A 17,940-nucleotide genomic window follows, 5' to 3' on the forward strand; every position below is an offset into this window, starting at 1 on the left:
CAACTTTATAACCGCAGTATAACCACAGGGACTTCCCTGGTGTTCCAGTGGGTAAGACTCAGCACTCCTAAAGCAGGGGGCTTGGATTCAATCCCTGATTAGGGAACTAGATCCCACGTGCTGTAACTAGAAGATCCCATGTGCCACCAACTAAGAACCAGTGCAGCCAAATAATAAAATATTTATAACCACAGTAGAGGTAACTGGATTTTCTGTGTGTGTGTGTGTGCTCAGTCATATCCAGCTCTTCGTGACCCCATGGACCATAGCCCGTCTGGCTCCTCTGTCCATGGAACTTTCCAGGCAAGAATACTGGAGTGGGTTGCCATTTCCTGTTCCAGGGGATCTTCTTGACCCAGGGATTGAACCTGAGTCTCTTGTATCTCCTGCGTTGGCAGGCAGATTCTTCACCACAGCACCACCAGGAACCAGTCTCTTAGATTTTCTAGTAAAATTTAAATTACTAACTTCTACTAAGAAGTAGAACACCTAATTTTAGCTAATTTTTGAACTAATAATGATTGTTCGGTTTATTCAGAGCCTAGGAAAAGAAGGAATGCTCTCTAATTAACTTTGTTTAACTGGTATAGAACCTGATAATGACAGGTCAAAAGAAAAGTTTCGTTTGTGTTAAAAGATAAGCTGAGCCGCAGATTTTTTTAAGCATTTACTTGAGCATACATCAGTTTGAACCAGGCAGCATTAAGTTAAAAGTGGCCAGGAACATTCAACAAATAGGAGCTGATGGAGAGGTTTTTGTGGAGAAGACCCCAAAGCAAAGCAAGGAAATCATTTGATTGGCTATACCTTAACCAGTGATGGTCACATACAGTTGTGCTGGGCTGTAAAGAAGGCAAAGTGCCAAAGAATTGATGCCTTCAAACTGTGGTGCTGAAGAAGACTCCTGAGAGTCCCTTGAACTATAAGGAGATCAAACCAGTCAATCTTAAGGGAAATCAACTCTGGATATTTGGAAGGACTGATGCTGAAGCTGAAGCTCCAGTATTTTGGTCAACTGATGCAAATAGCTGACTCACTGGAAAAGTTTCTGGTGCTGGGAAAGATAGAGGGCAGAAGGAGAAGAGGGCATCAGAGGATGAGATGGCTGGATGGCATCACTGATGCAGTGGACATGAACTTGGGCAAACTTCGGGAGATGGTGAGGGACAGGGAGGCCTGGCTTGCTGCAGTCCATGGGGTCACAAAGAGTCAGGCACGACTGGACGACTGAACAACAACAACCACCTTAAGCAATCATCTTATCTGGGAAAGCTGAGTTGGCTGTTAGTGATTGGTTGTCCCTAAGGTTTATTTTCTTGGATTCAAGTGCACTGACTCTGGGTTAGGTTTCGGTTTGCTTACACAGGTGACCAAGGCGTTAGGGTCACCTCAGTCTAAGAGCTTCTTCCTTTAATTAGTTTAACTTTGTGATTATAGAGGGCTTCCCTGATAGCTCAGTTGGTAAAGAATCCATCTGCAATGCAGGAGACCCTGGTTTGATTCCTAGGTAGGGAAGATCCGCTGGAGAAGGGATAGGCTACCCACTCCGGTATTCGTGGGCTTCCCTTGTGGTTCAGCTGGTAAAGAATCCATCTGAAATGCGGGAGACCTGGGTTCAATCCCTGGGTTGGAACAATCCCTTGGAGAAGGAAAAGGCTATAAAAAAAATTCCAAATAAAAGGCTGATTTCAATCATATACTATAGGGACTTCGCTGGTGATCCAGTGGTTAAGAATCCATCCATCCTCCAATGCAGGGGATGTGAGCTTGGCTCCCTGTTCCAGGAACTAAGATTCCATGTGCTGTGGGACAATTAAGCCTGAGCACTGCAGCTACTGAACCCATGTGCCAGAACTAGGAGAGTCCACATGCTGCAAGGAAGACCTGACACCACCCAAAATAAATTAATTGATTAAAAAAAGAAATTTAAGTATCATACTTCTCTACTAAATATGACAGCATGCATCCTCTAAAACCAAGGACATTTTCTTACCACACACCACTAAACAGTGTCTTACATATTGTCACCAAGTAACACAGAATACCTGTGTCTTAAACTCACATCAGTAAACACGGTAGCACATCCCTTGTATCTCTAATCACAACACCATGATCAGAGCCAAGAAAAGTAACAATTCCATAATTCACTTGCAATTTCCCCCCCATTGTCCACAAAATGCCTTGTGTAGGTTTTTCTTTAATCAGGACACAAAATTTATTCCATTACATTTGATGTTATGCATTAAGTTTATGCATTACATTTGATGTTATGTCTTTTTAGTCTCTTTTAATCTAGAACAGTTCCTCCACCTTTTTGTTTTCTTTAAATATTGATTTAAAAAAAAAAAAGAACCTAGCTCAATTGTTCTACAGAATGTCTTATGTTTTAGATTTCTCTGGTTATATCCTCATGGTAAAATCCACATTAAACATAATTTTTCAGGACACTTCATAGACAGTGTAGTGTCCTCTTGTTGTATTACATCACGAGAAACATGAAGACATTTGACTCGCAGTGGTGCTAAATTTGATCACGTGGTTAAGGTGGTAATGGCCAGGTATTTTAATTATAAAGTTATATTTGTTTCCTTCTAATTGGTGAGTAACCTGAGGGCTGATAACTTAGGACTACATGAATATCCTATTTTCTCAACAATCATATACAAACTTAATATAAGGTGAGTGTTACCCTCTCACATAAATTAATATGTGTTAATATTTCATGTAAATATGAGACATGAAATATTTTGTATAGGAATTTTACATATGATTATTACTGACACATGTATACACATTGTTCCTCAGTGTTAGATAATCAATTCATGTTATATTCCTCATGAATCATTTAAGATATTTTACAGTACAATTTAGAATATAGTCAATTTTTTATTTTGTTCTTGACTTTGAATTTAACCCCCATAAAAATACAACATCACTATAAGCAGATATTCATTTTCAGGTTTTTGAGCTTCTCTGTCATGTCCAGTGTTCCGTTAGCAACACTGATTGACAGAAATACATATCTTGGAAAGTTGAATCTTTATTGTGGAGATTACAATCTGTCAAGGAGGCAGATGGCAAACTATCCTGCCTTTTTAGAGTTGGATATCAGGATTTCCCTGGTGGTCTAATGGCTAAGACTCTGCCCAACTAATGCAGGGGGCCTGGGTTCAATCCCTGGTCAGGGAACTAGATCCCACAGGTTACAACTAAGTCTGCATGCCTCAACTAAAACCTAGTGCAGAAAAAAACACACACCAAAAAAACAGATTTTTTTAAAAAAAAGAGTTAGATATCATGGAGAACTTAAGTGTGAAGGTCTTGGTAAAAAATGGTGCCTTGGTAAAAAATGGTGACTTTTGCCAAAAATGGATAAGAAATTTTTTGTACCTGTAACCAATTCCTACAGTCAGTTTGTATCTGTTTGAGTTCAATCACAAAACAAAATGCACCAGAATTTAAACAGAAGTTCAATATAAAGGCTGGAAGGACTGATGCTAAAGTTGAAGCTCCAATACTTTGGTCACCTGATGCAAAGAACTGACTCATTGGAAAAGACACTGAAGCTGGGAAAGATTGAAGGAGAAGGGGACGACAGAGGATGAGATGATTGAATGGTGTCACTGATTCAATGGACATGAGTTTGAACAAGCTCTGGGAGTTTGTGAAGGACAGGGAAACCTGGTGTGCTGCATGCAGTCCATGGTGTTGCAAAGAGTCGGACATGACTGAACGACTGAACTGAACTGAACTGAACTGACAGGAGAATAACCATAAAGACATCAAAGAATTTGAAAGGGCTGTTTAAGGTTAAGGAAGGAAAAACTTCGAAGCTGGGTTTCAGACCTCATTTAAGATGTGGTTACAGCCTGTTGGATGGCAGAGAAATCTGCTGAGTTGCCAAGCACTCAAGGAGAGTTGAAGTAGAGCTGCAGGTATGAGGCCTGAAATGCATAGTACCAACATCAGGAGAGTTCCAGAAAACAGCCAAAGTGGATGGACAGGCATGCAGAGAGAGTTGGGACACCACTGTGGGCATGAGGTCTGGAGCACACAGTGTCTCATGAGACAGGCCTCAGAAAGGTGGTCACTGAGTCCAGGCCAGGTCTGCCAGACCAGACCTCCAGGAGACTGCATGCACTGGAGCACAGCTGGGTCAAGCATCACTGAATGCCCCCCTACCCCGACACACACCAAGAAGCAGGAGCAAGAAAAAGCAAAATGCAAAATTCAGAACCAAGAAGAGACACCCTCTTCCTCCTCCAGCATCCTCCACTGATAAAAAGCTTCACAACACATTCATTGTAAAGATATGCTTAAAGAGGACTTCTCTGATGGTCCAGTGGTTCCAGTGGTTAAGAATCCACCTGCCAATGCAGACAACATGGGTTTGATCCCTGGTCCAGGAAGATCCCACATGCCTCAGGGCAGCTAAGCCCACGTGCCACAACTACTGAAGCCCGGGCACCTAGAGCCTGGACTCTGCAACAAGAGAAACCGCTGCAATGAGAAGCCCTCACACTGCAGTGAAGAGTAGTTCCTGCTCTCCATAACTGGAGGAAGCCCAAGTGCAACAACAAAGACCCAGAGCAGCCATAAACAAACAAACACATATTTTTTAAAAGAGATATGCTTGAAGAATCAAGTTCATATTCCCAGAGCAGGTACTGAAGGGTGAATGTGGAGCTGAGAGGCAATAATAACTGGGCACAGTCAAGCCTTTGGTTACTCAGTCTCTAAACACCTTTCTACACACATTTGAGCTCTCATACAATAACAAAACAGCTCTACAGATCTACCTAGCTAGGTACAACTATCCAAATGAGAATGTATAATCCCAACACCTACCTACATTAATTACTGATTAATTAATTTCTGGCTGTATTAATTATTCTTCAAGCCAAACTGGGATTCAGTTACAGTCCCACTGAATATTCCATTGCCTAGAGAATAAAAATTGTAAGGTTAACTTCCAACAACTTCTTGTATATAAACTTAAAAATGAGGGACTTCCCTGGTGGTTCAGTGGTTAAGGATCCACCTAGCAATGCAGGGGACGCAGGTTTGATTCCTGGTTAGGAAACTAAGATCCCACATGCTTCATGGCAACTAAGCCCACATGCCACAAGTACTGAAGCCCCTGCACTCAAGAGCCCAGTGCCCCACCAAAACAAAGAGCCTGTGCAGCTCCCCACCCACCCCCAGACATACCTGGGTACGAATGTACTGCTGCACTTCCCTCGCTGTGAAATTAGTTTCTTGTCCAGACAAAGAGTCATACAGGAAGCTATAATGGTGGATAAAGAATTCCATGAGTCTGTAGTCAGTGATGCTTGGAAAGATCTAATGTAATTCACCGTCTACCAGGCTAGTCCTCACAGGGAATGATACCTTATTCGGGAATCAAGGTTGGTCTCTACTGCTGGCAAAAAGTAAAAGGAAGGTCTTTGCTAAATAACTGCCCCTATTAAGAAAGAAAATGCTAATACCCCGACCCCCAAATATTTCTGCTTATGTATCACTGACCAAATTTATGACACATAGTCGCCCTTAGTCACAAGGTCAATTGGAAAATGAAATATTGAATTCCTTCAACATCTATAATGGAAATCAGCAAAGAAAAGAGCTGAAACCGTCACAGGGATCCACCAACAGAGAAATGGTTTCTTGCAGGAATACAAACATGGACCCAGGATGAAGAATTTGGGTGAAGAGACAATGTTTCTGAGTTTAATACATGGGCAAAAATCACAGTTGGAACTAGAGATATCTGCAAATCAGATTCTTTGTTGTTGGGTTTTAAATTTTTTCATATGTTTACTTGATATTTTTTTTATTTATTTGGCTATGCTGACCTTAGTTGCAGCACATGCAATCTTCATTGCATGACTCTTGATGCAAGACTCTTAATTGCAGCAGCGGGATCTAGTTCCCTGACCAGGGATTGAACCCCGGGGTCCTGGTATTGGGAGCGTGCAGTCTTAGTGACTGGACCGCCAGGGAGGCCCTGCATATTGGATTCTCTGGGGGGAAGTAAGGGGACAAGGCCTTAGGAGCAGGAATCACTCCTGAGAGGAACCCCTGGTAAAACCTGTGAGGTAAGGGCCAAGGTGGGACTCTCCTGGAACTGGCAGAGCCTGGTGCTGTTTGGATGTTATTACCAGGGTAGAAGTAAGAGTGTAGACTCCGGGGCCTGTGGACAGAGGTAAGAGTGACGGGTAGGTGGAAGCTGGGTAACACAGAAGGGGTAAGTTTCTATTCAACAACTTAAAGAGCTCATTGGTCATAGAAAGTGAAAAATGTGTTATACACAGTGTTCGTTCAAAGTGTGTGTTTTATAGACACGGTAAGGAGAATTGCTATTTCCTTTATGCTATCTTTGTTATGATTACAGAACTACAAAAGTTATAATAGTAATTTTGTGTCACCCCTATGCACACTTGAATGAACAATGTGAAGTGTTTAATATTATTTTTAATAATATTATTTTAATATATTTTAATAATGTTTAATATTATTTTTTTCCCTGTTATGTTTATTCTGATTATATTTATGAAAATCTAATTCTATGCTTATTATTCTAGAAACGACAAAAATTAGAGTGTGTGTTATATGTGTCTTTTTTACTTTTCAAGAAATTTATGTCATAAAAATATATAATAGCAAAATATGTATAATAATATTTTCCAAAAGTCTTGGTTCATAACAGATTGCTCATCTTCAACAAAGAAAGAAACAAGATCTTGTCTTTCATCACAATTTGAGAAGCACTACTTTAAAAGACAAAAGATGAAATGGGATATTTACGTAGTCGTCTTTGAAGAAACAGCTAATAGTTTTCTGTATTTTAGTCAATATAACCAAAGAAAAAACATAAAAGATCACATTTTTATCCTTAATGAAAATTTCAAGCCCAGCTATAATCTCTCTTGTAACATTTGTATCTCCCCAGATAACTAAAGACCAAACCAGTGTCCTAAGATTGTGTAAAAGATAAATTCTTTTATTCAGAGGTACCCCTCTTCCACCTCTAATGTTAGGGGAATTGGTCAGCCCATGGGACATACCTTATTTGTCTTCTGCTGCAAGCTCTACCACCTTTTATGTCTACCTTCACTTCACTGTTGTGTTTTTTTTTTTTTTTTTTCCAATTCATTAGTTTTTTTGACTGTGTCAGGTCTTGTTGCAGCACCCAGGGTCTCTGTGGCATCCTGTGGGATCTTTTGCATTTCAGCTCATTAGTTGTGGCACATGGGCTTAGTTGCCCTAAATAGTATGGAATCTTCCAGAACCAGGGACCGAACTCAACACTGCCTGCATTGCAAGGTAGATTCTCAACCACTACATTGCCAGTGCCTTCACTTCACTCCTGAAAGTGAGCTTTTTATTTAAAGATCAAACCAGTTCTGGTGTCTCATATTTCAAGTAACACTTGTGACATATTCTGTACCTACAGTATTTGTCCTTTGAAGGAACTTCCCAGACATAGTGGAAATGACACTTGCCTTCTAGACACTAGGAGATCTTAGAAAGTTATTGTCCAACATGCAACAAGAAAATAAAATTTCACAAAGGTTAAGGCTGATATAAACATATGTGACTTGAAGCAATTTGGAAATGGGGCAGCACTCATAGTATTAGCTCTCTGCCAAGTTCATTTAACAGACTATATTGGGAGTATTACATAAAATGGCTGCTCAGGTTGCTCTCAGTTGTCAAATTTAGTTAGAGGAGAAATGGCAGCTGGTTATCTGCGACCACTGAACCAGTCATTAATTATGCCCCAGAAACAACTGCTGAAGCTTTGCCTCAGCTTTGACACTCTGCGCTCTGCCCAAAGACTGGTGCAGCTGACGTTCATCTGTATTTGTTGGTCATGAAGTTATCAGTCGAAACTGCCACTGTGGCTAATATTTCCATAGGCTGCCAAGCTAAGAAAATGAAACTACTGAGACTGAGTTAGCAGTATCTAAAATTTAGAACTTTCATACATATACCTTCTATATCAGTGGTGCCAACCTTTCTGGCACCAGGGACCGGTTTTGTGAAAGAAAATTTTTCCTTGGACAGGGGTGCAGGGTGATGGTTTTGGAATGATTCAAGTGCACTACATTTATTGTGCACTTTGTTTCTATTATTATTACATTAATTCCACCTCAGATCATCAGGCATTAGATCCAAGAGGTAGGTTGGGGCCCCCATTCTATAGGACCCAGCCAACCTACTTCTAGTTATTTATCCAAGAGTAGTGAAAACAAAGATCTACACAAAGACTTGTATACAAATGTTCATGGTACTTTTTTTCCTTTTTTAAAAAAATATTTATTTATTTATTTGGCTGCACCAGGTCTTAGTTGTAGCATGCGGGATCTAGTTCCCTGACCAGGGATCAAACCCAGGCCCCCTGCACTGGGAATGCAGAGTCATAGTCACAGGACCACCAGGTAACTCCCATGGTAGTTTTATCTGTAACAGCCCCAAACTGGAAACAACCAAACTATTTGTCAACAGGTGATTGGATACACAACTGTGGTACCCTAACTCAGCAATGAAAAGAAATAAACAGCTACACACAATACAGATGAATCTCACAACACCTGAGCAAATGAAGCAAGATACCAAAGACAATGTATGATTCCACTTATATAGTTCTAAACTGGTGGTCCAGTGGTTAAGAATCCACCTGCCAATGCAGGGGATAGATACAGGTTCGATCCCTGGTGCAGGAAGATCTCATATGCCACAGGGCAATTAAGCCCATGTGCCATAACCACTGAGCCTGTGCTCTAGAGCCCATGAGCTGCAAATACTGAAGCTCACATGTCTAAGGCCTGTGCTCTGCACAGAGAAGAGAAGCCACAGCAATGAGAAGAACAAAGACCCAGCATAGCCAAAAAATAAAAAAGTAATTAAAAAATAAAGCTATAAAAAAATAAAACAAGCAAAACTAATCTACAGAGATGGAAGTCAGAAGAGTGATCACCTCCGAAGAGGGTGATAGTTATTGTCTGGGAAGGAGTCAAGGGAGCTTTCTGACAGAATGGAAAATATTCTATTTCTTGACCTGGGTGAGGGATACAAACTTATGTGCATATGATGCATACTTAAGATTTTTATTTTATTTTGTATAAATTATAACTCAATTTTTAAAAAGAGAAAGAGTAAAAGAAAATAGAAATTAAAAGACTTTTAGTCATTAAGGAAGTGGATAGGCAAGTTTTACAGACATGACTCAGGGATGGAGTGAAGGATGAAGTAATGCTGGGTGAACAACTTGATACCTGTGGACTACTCAAAGCGCCTACAAATATCTCAGACCTATGTGTATAGGCTTTAAAAACATGAGAACTACAATATAAAAATACCATTTATAGTCCAGTGTCTCTAAAATTCAATTTGATAGGTTTAATACTCAACAGAATTCTACGGAGCTACATAAAAATAATTTTCATGTAGGCTCTATGTGGTTTTTTCCCCCTTGTATATAATTTATTTTTTTCCATTTATTTTTATTAGTTGGAGGCTAATTACTTTACAATATTGTAGTGGTTTTTGCCATACATTGACATTAATCAGCCATGGACTTACATGTATTCCCCATCCCGATCCCCCCTCCCACCCCCCTCCCACCCCCCTCCCCCACCCCATCCCTCTGGGTCTTCCCAGTGCAGGAGCCCCGAGCACTTGTCTCATGCATCCAACCTGGGCTGGTGATCTGTTTCACCCTTGATATAAGGAAGCTGTGGTACATATACACCATGGAATATTACTCAGCCATTAAAAAGAATTCATTTGAATCAGTTCTAATGAGATGGATGAAACTGGAGCCCATTATACAGAGTGAAGTAAGCCAGAAAGATAAAGACCAATACAGTATACTAATGCATATATATGGAATTTAGAAAGATGGTAACAATAATCCTATATGCAAAACAGAAAAAGAGACACAGATGTACAGAACAGACTTTTGGACTCTGTGGGAGAAGGCGAGGGTGGGATGTTTAGAGAGAACAGCATCGAAACAAGTATATTATCAAGGGCTCTATGTGTTTTTGTACTGCATTTATTTGACTTTAAGTGTGCTGAAGCCTTCATGCATCCTTAAAGTATATTTTAATCTTAAAGTAGCGATGACTTTCTTCATTTCCTCTCTCCCCTCTGTGTTTTGTCTCCCTCATCCCACACTTTTCAGTTGAAAATAATCTTCTATCCCAGGGATCTTGGCTTCTGCCTTCTACATTTCAACTTGGTTCAACACACCCAGTTCCCATTCAACTCCTGGTAAAAGAACTTTTCAACTAGGCCCAGTGGCGATCAATAGGACATGGGGTTCTTTTTTATTAAAGATCTTCTTGAACCCATTTCCTCTGGTCTACAGGCTCCCAAAGCACCCAATTTTCCCACAACAAGACTAACCAAAATATAGGGCCTTTGGGCAAACTTTAAGCCTATTACACTAAATCCAAAAAGAAAAGCCAATGTAATATGATTAAATAAAGCATGTGCCCATGGTTCTCACTTTAGTCAAACTATATACATATATAGTTTTAGTTTATACATATATATAAACCATCCTCCTTCTTCTCCAGGTAGAGTAATGGACCCTGTGTTCATCAGTCCTTTGCTTGTTTTTATGCAGTTTTACTGCATCTATATGTTTTGATAAAAAGTATATTATTATTTAGGTTTTTTTTCACTTTCTAAAAAAGTTAAGTCATTATATGTCATCACTGGCATTTACTTTTTCTTCCAATATTATTACATCACTAAGGCTTTCTGTACTGTTGTGTCTCATTTCAGTTCATTCATTTTGACTGCTATATAATAAGTATTTCATTGTGAGAATAAAGCATTTTCTCCTGGGACTTCCCTGGTGATCCAATGGTTAAGAATCTGCCTGCCAATGCAGGGGACTCAGGTTCGATCTCTGGTTCCAGAAAGATCCCACATGCTGTAAGGCAACAAAACTTCTGTACCACAACTACTGAGCCTGTGCTCTAGAGCCTGCTAGCCATAACTACTGAAGCCCACTTGCACTAGAGCCCATGCTCTGTAACAAGAGAAGCCGCTGAAATGAGAAGCCCATGCACTGCAACAAAGAGTAGCCCCTGCTTGCTGTAACTAGAGAAAGCAGGAGACATGGGTTGGATCCCTGGGTCAGGAAGACCCCCTAGAGAAAGAAATGGCAAACTGTTCCAGCATTCTTGCCTGGGAAATACCGTGGACAGAGGAGCCTGGCGGGCTACAGCCCGTGGGGGTCACAAAGAGTCACACAGCACTGAGCATGTACACATGCATACTCTCAAATATCTTTTTGTTGTTGGTTTCATCAAAAAAGGATCCAAACAGAGCCAACACTGTGTTTGATTATTAAGTCTCTCAAGTTTATTTTTTTATTTTCAAATGTAGTTTATTTTTATTGAATTTAAATTTTCTGAATTTTGTGGTTCAAGTTTCTTTTCATCTAGATTTTTCGTCTCTTTGTTCTCATGCCATTGACTTACTGAAACTGAATAGATCAACTGTCCAACAGAATATGCAACATTTGGGATTTGCCTGATTGCTTCTTTTTGGCATTACTTAACTTTTCCTCTATATTTTCTGTAAATTAGAAGTTTAACTTTTTTGAAGAACTGCCAAACTCTTTTCCTCAGCAGCTGCACTATTTTACATTCCCACCAACAATTCACAAGGGTTCCAATTTCTTCACATCCTTGCCAAACCTTACTTTCCATTTTTATATAGTCATCCTAGTCCATTTTTAAAATAATAGTCATCCTAGTGGGTGTGAAGTGGTACCTCATTATGGTCTTGGATTTTTCATTTCTGTAATGGCTAAAGAAGTCGATTATCTTATCGTGTTCTTGTTAGTTATCTGTGTATCTTCACTGGAGAAATGTCTATAAAATGCACTTCCCAATTTTTGAATTGTTATTAGTTGTTAGGAATTCTTCATATATTCTGGGTGTTAATAATTTGTTTTAAATATCCCATTTGTGGGTTCTTTTCACTCTCATGATAGTGTATTTTGATGCACAGTTTTTTATTTTGATTAAGTCCAATATATTTGTTTTTTCTTCTACTGTCTGTGCTTTTGGTGCCATAGCCAATCCAATGTCAGATTTCCCCCTACATTTATAGATTTATAGGTTTTTCATCTTTTTTGCTTGGTTAGATTCGTTAGGGTTTTATCAACTTATTGATCTTTTCAAAGAATTAGCTTTTGTTCCCACTGATTATTCTCTATTGATTTCCTGTTTTTAATTGCAATGATTTCTAGTTCTTATTATTGTTTTCTTTCTGCCTGCTTTAGGTTCATATTGCTCCTCTTTCATTTGCTAAGGTGGGAGCTTAAATTACTGATTTTAGATATTTCTTCTTTTCTAATATAGAACTTTAATGCTATAAGTTCTCTCCAGCATTCATTTCACTGCACTGAACAAATTTTGATAAACTGTATCCTCATTTGGTTGAAAATAATTGTTTTATTTATAAATGTGTTGCTTAGGGCTTTCCTGGCCACCTGATAGAAGAACTGACTCATTGGAAAAGACCCTGATGCTGGGAAAGATTGAAGGCAGGAGGAAAAGGGGATGACAGAGGATGAGATGGTTGGATGGCATCACTAACTTGATGGACATGAGTTTGAGCAAGCTCTGGGAGTTGGTGAAGGACATGGAGGCCTGGTGTGCTGCAGTCCATAGGGTCAGAAAGAGTTGGACACAACTGAACTGAACTGAACTGAGGGCTTCCCTGGTGGCCCAGTGGTTAAGAGTCCACTTTGCAATGTAGGGGACACCAGATTGATCCACGGTCCAGGAAGATCCCACATTGCTGTGGGGCAACTAAGTCCATGTGCCACAACTACTGAGCGTAGGTGCTGCAGCAACTGAAGCCCGCACACCATAGAGCCCAAACCTGTGCTTCCTAACAAGAGAGGCCATGGCAACAAGAAGCCCTCACATCGCAACTAGAGAGTAGCCCCTGTTCTCCAGAAATAGAGAAAACCCGTGAGCAGCAACAAAGACCCAGTGCTGTCAAAAATAAATAAATATTAAATGTGTTGCTTAATCTCCAAATATTTTGTGACTTTTTTTTTCAGATTTCTATTATTGTTTTATAGTTTATTTGAATTATGGTCTGAGGCCATACTCTTCATGATTTCTAGTCTTTAAAATGTGTTAGGTGTGTTTTATAGGCAAAAAGTCATCTATTTCAGTGAATGTTTGAACTAAGTTGAGAAGAATGTGTACTCAGCTGTTTTTGGATGAAGTATTCTATAAGCAACAACTAAATTCAGCTGATCAAGGGACTTCCCTGGTGGCCCAGTGGTTGAGACTCTGAGCTCCCAGTTCAGGGGACCCAGGCTTGATCCCTGGTCAGGGAACTAGATCCTGCATGCTACAACTAAAAAGACTCTGAATGCTGCAACAAAGATCGTGCACTTGGCAGTGATCTCAGTTCAGTTCAGTCGTTCAGTCGTGTCTTTGCAACCCCATGGACTACAGCACGTCAGGCTTCCCTATACATCACCAACTCCCGGAGCTTGCTCAAACTCATATCCATTGAGTCAGTGATGCCATCCAAACATCTCATCCTCTGTCATCCCCTTCTCCTCTGCAATTAAGACCTGATACAGCCAAATAAATAAACATTTTAGAAAATTCAACTTATCAATCCTCTTATTCAGTTCAACTATATGTTCTTACTGATTTTCTGCCTGATAGATTTTTCAATTATTGAAAGTGGGGTGTTGAAATATCTTACAGTTCTATTAGTCATTTTTATTATGATAAAATTCACATTTTATCCATTTAAAAAGTGTACAACTCAGGGGCATTTAGTACATTCACAGAGGTATACAACTGTCACCACTAATTCCAGAAAAGTTTCATCACCCCAAATGGAAACCCCACATCCATTTAGCAGTCACTTCCCAGTCCTTCCTCCCCAGTGTCCCTGGAGCCATTAATTTGCTTTCTGCTTCTATGGATGTGCCTATTCTGCATAATTCACATTGATGGAATAATCATACAATATGTGGTCTTTTGTTTCAGCTTCATTCATGTAGCATAATGCTTTTGAGATTCATCTATTCTGTAACATATATCAGTGCTTCATTCCTTTTTATGGCCAAATAATATTCTATTGAATGGATATAGCGTATTTTGTTCACCCATTTTTTTCTGTTGGTGAACATTTTCATTGTTTCTACCTTTTGGTTATTATGAATATAGTTCAATCAGTTTTTGCCTCATGCATTTTGATCCTCTGTTCCTAGATCTACATACTTTAATGATTGCAATGATCCATATGTTTTCCATCATCTGGTGGCTCAGTGATAAAGAATCCACCTGCCAAGCAGGAGACACAGGTTCAATCCCTAGGTCGGGAGGATCCTCTGGAGAAGGGAATGGCAACTCACTCCAGTATTCTTGCCTGGACAATCCCACAGACAAAGAAGCCTGGAGGGCTACAGTCCATGGGGTCACAAAACAGTTGGACACAACTCAGTGACTAAACAAAAACAACAGAACACTGTTTTCCATAGTGGCTGTATCAATTTACATTCCTACATACAGGGTACTATAGTTCCCTTTTCTCCACATCTTCACTAACACTTGTTATTTCTTGTCTTTTTGACAGTAGCCATTCTGATAGGTCTGAAGTAGTATCTAACCTGTGGTTCTGACTTGTGTTGCACATCTTTTCGTGTGTCTATTGGTCATCTGTATGTCTTCTTGGAAAAATGCCTATTCAGGTCTTCTGCCCATTTTTCAATAGGTGTTTGTTTTTGCTCCTGAGTTGTTTGAGTGCTTATTATATTTTGGATATTATCCTCTTATCAGATATATCATTTGCAACCTCCCATTCAGTAGGTTGCCTTTTTGTTTTGTTGATGGTTTCATTACTGTGCAAACGCTTTTAAGTTTGATTAGGTCCTGTTTGCTTATTTTTATTTTGTTTCCCTTACCTAAGGAGACAGATCTGAAAAGAAAAAATGGTTACTAAGACCTGCAAGAGTGCACTATGTTTTTCTTCTAGGAGTATTATGGTTTCAGGTTTTACAATATGTCTTTAATTAATTTTGAGTTTATTTATGTATAGAGTATGAGAAACTGTTCTAATTTCATTCTTTTACATGTAGATGTCCAGTTTTCCAAGCATCACTTATTGAAAAGGCTATCTTTTCTCCACTGTATATTCTTGCCTCCCTTGTCATAGATTAATTGATCAGATGTCTGTGGGTTTACTTCTGGACTATTTTGTTCCATTGATCTGTGTGGTCTGTTTTTGTGCCAGTACCAACCATATTATTTTGATTACTGTAGCTTTGTAGAATGCTAGGGTTCCCCCCCTCCCCCATACTTTAGATGTTTCACTTCATTCTCTTTGTGCTTACATGGTCTCTGGAGAGAAACCCAATGTAATTTTTATCCTTGTTCCTCCATAGTTAAGATTTCCTCACCCCCAACCATGGCTTTTTTCAAGATTTTTCTCTTTGTCTTAATCTTCTCCAGTTTCAATATGATATACAGTTGCTGCTTGAACAACATGGATTTGAACTGCTAGGGTGCACTTATACACAGATTATTTTCAATAAATATAATATCTATATTTTCATTTTTCACCAATTTTGGAAAGTTCTCAGCCATTATTTCATTTTACAAATCTTTAAATTAAGTGTTGGGAAAGGTTTTTGTTCAAATAGAGATCACAATATGTGGAACCAGAAGAAGTAGGGTTTGAGTCCTGATTCTATCCAGATTGTTGCAGCCTCCTGCCCTTGGGTGAGTCATTTATCAATTCCCTTGTTTTTGAGGCAGAGATAGCAGTATGTGGATTTTTGACTGCTCTAGGGGTTGGCACCCCTAACCCTTGCATTGTTCAATGGTCACCTGTATGTAGGTGTAGATTTTTTGGTATTTCACTTGCTTGTTATTTCCTGAGCCTCCTGGATCTGTGATTTGGTGTTATTAATTTTGGAAAACTCTCAGCTATCATAATTTAGAATATGTCTCCTTTATCTCTTCTCTTTCTGGTATCCCAATTACATATATATAACATCTTTTGTTTTTTTTCCCACAGTTCTTGGATATTCTGCTGTGGCTCTGTTTTTTAATCATTTTTCTTTTCTGTTTACACTTGTTTGGCAAATTTCTACTAACACAACTCCAAGCTCATCGATTGTCTTTGACTATATTCAGTCCATTGATGAACCAATCAAAAATGTTGATTTCTAGCATTTTCTTTTAATCTTTTGTTAGAGTTTTCATCTCTTTGCTTGCCCTACCTGTTTTGCATATTGTCTACATTTTCTATTAGAATCCTTTAGCATATTAATCACAGTCATTTTGGATTTCTTATCTGATAACTCCAAAATATAGCTCATATCTGAGCCTGATTTTAATGCTTGCTTCCTCTCTTCAGACAATTTTTTCTTGGCTTTTAGCATAGATTGTAATTGTTTGTTGAAAGCTGTATGTGATGTATTGGGTAATATGTATGTCTGTGCTTAGTTGCTCGGTCACATACTCTTTGTGACCCCATGGACTGTAGCCCACCAGGCTCCTTTCTCCATGGGATTTTCCTGGCAAGAAAACTGGAGTGGGTTGCCATTTTCTCCTAGAGGGGATCTTCCCAACCCAGGCATCAAACCCACGTCTCCTGCGTCTCCTGCATTGCAAGCGGATCCTTTACCCCAAGTCACTGTGGAAGCACATTGGGTAATATAAACTGAAATAACTAGACCTTAGTGTGAGATGTTATGTAAATCTTGCCAGTAGCTGGACCATGTTTAATATTTGCTACAGCTATAGGTGCCAGATGTTTCATTTTCTCCAGTGTCATTCAGTCCAGTTCAGTTCAGTCGTTCAGTCGAGTCTGCCTCTTTGCAACCCCATGGACTGCAGCATGTCAGGCTTCCCTGTCCATCACCAATTCCCGGAGCTTCCTCAAACTCATGTCCATCGAAGCGGTGATGCCATCCAACCATCTCATCCTCTGTTGTCCCCTAGTGTCATTGTTTTTATTTATTTGTTCATTTTTTTTTTTTTTTAATATTATTTTATTAGTTGGAGGCCAATCACTTTACAACATTTCAGTGGGTTTTGTCATACATTGACATGAATATTTGTTCATTTATTATCTCTGGCTGCACTGGGTCTTCCTGGAAGCACAGACTTTCTCTAGTTGTGGAGAGTGCAAGCTACTCTCTAGTTGTAGTGTTCCAGCTTATTATGCTGGCTTCTCTTGCTGCCAAGCACAGGCTGTAGTCGCATGGCTTCAGAAATTGCCCTGCACAGGTTTAGTTGCCTCCTGGCATTAGGGATCTTAGTTTGTGGACCAGGGCTCAAACCCGTGTTGGATTCTTAATCATTAGACCATCAGGGAAGTCCCTCTAGTGTTATTGTTCTCCTCCCACGTTGTCTTTGGGTTTCCCTATATCTCCTCCTTAAATCAAGTCTGTATGTTGTGGCTCTTTCCACTGCAATCCACTGTTATTGTACAGGAGCCCTATCAAGGTGGTGCTAAGATATGGGGGATGGGGAGCATTCTATAATCTTATATTTAAAATCTCATTTTTTAATGCATCTGAATACTTTGGAAGTATTTCTCCGCCTTTTTGTCCCTTCTCCCTTTCAGTGAGACAGGAAGATTAGAATGAGCTGGCACTGGCTAGTTGCCTTTCCCTCAAGGAGACGAGGTTCTTGTAATCTAATTCAACTAGGAGAGCAGGCCTTTGTTATGGAGAACATTGTGTGTATTTCTAAAAGCTTGCCCATTCCCAGCCTACAAATGAGGGGCAGGGGGTGTTTCTTAGATCTTCACCTTGAGAACCTGGTGGGGTTCTTGCAAGTAAAATCCATGGAAGTGCAGGGGTTCTCTAAAGCTGGGCCTCCAGAGCTTCTCACATTCAAGTTAATCCACACTCCCCTT

This window comes from Muntiacus reevesi, chromosome 2 (genome assembly GCF_963930625.1).
Source record: "Muntiacus reevesi chromosome 2, mMunRee1.1, whole genome shotgun sequence".
NCBI lineage: Eukaryota > Metazoa > Chordata > Mammalia > Artiodactyla > Cervidae > Muntiacus > Muntiacus reevesi.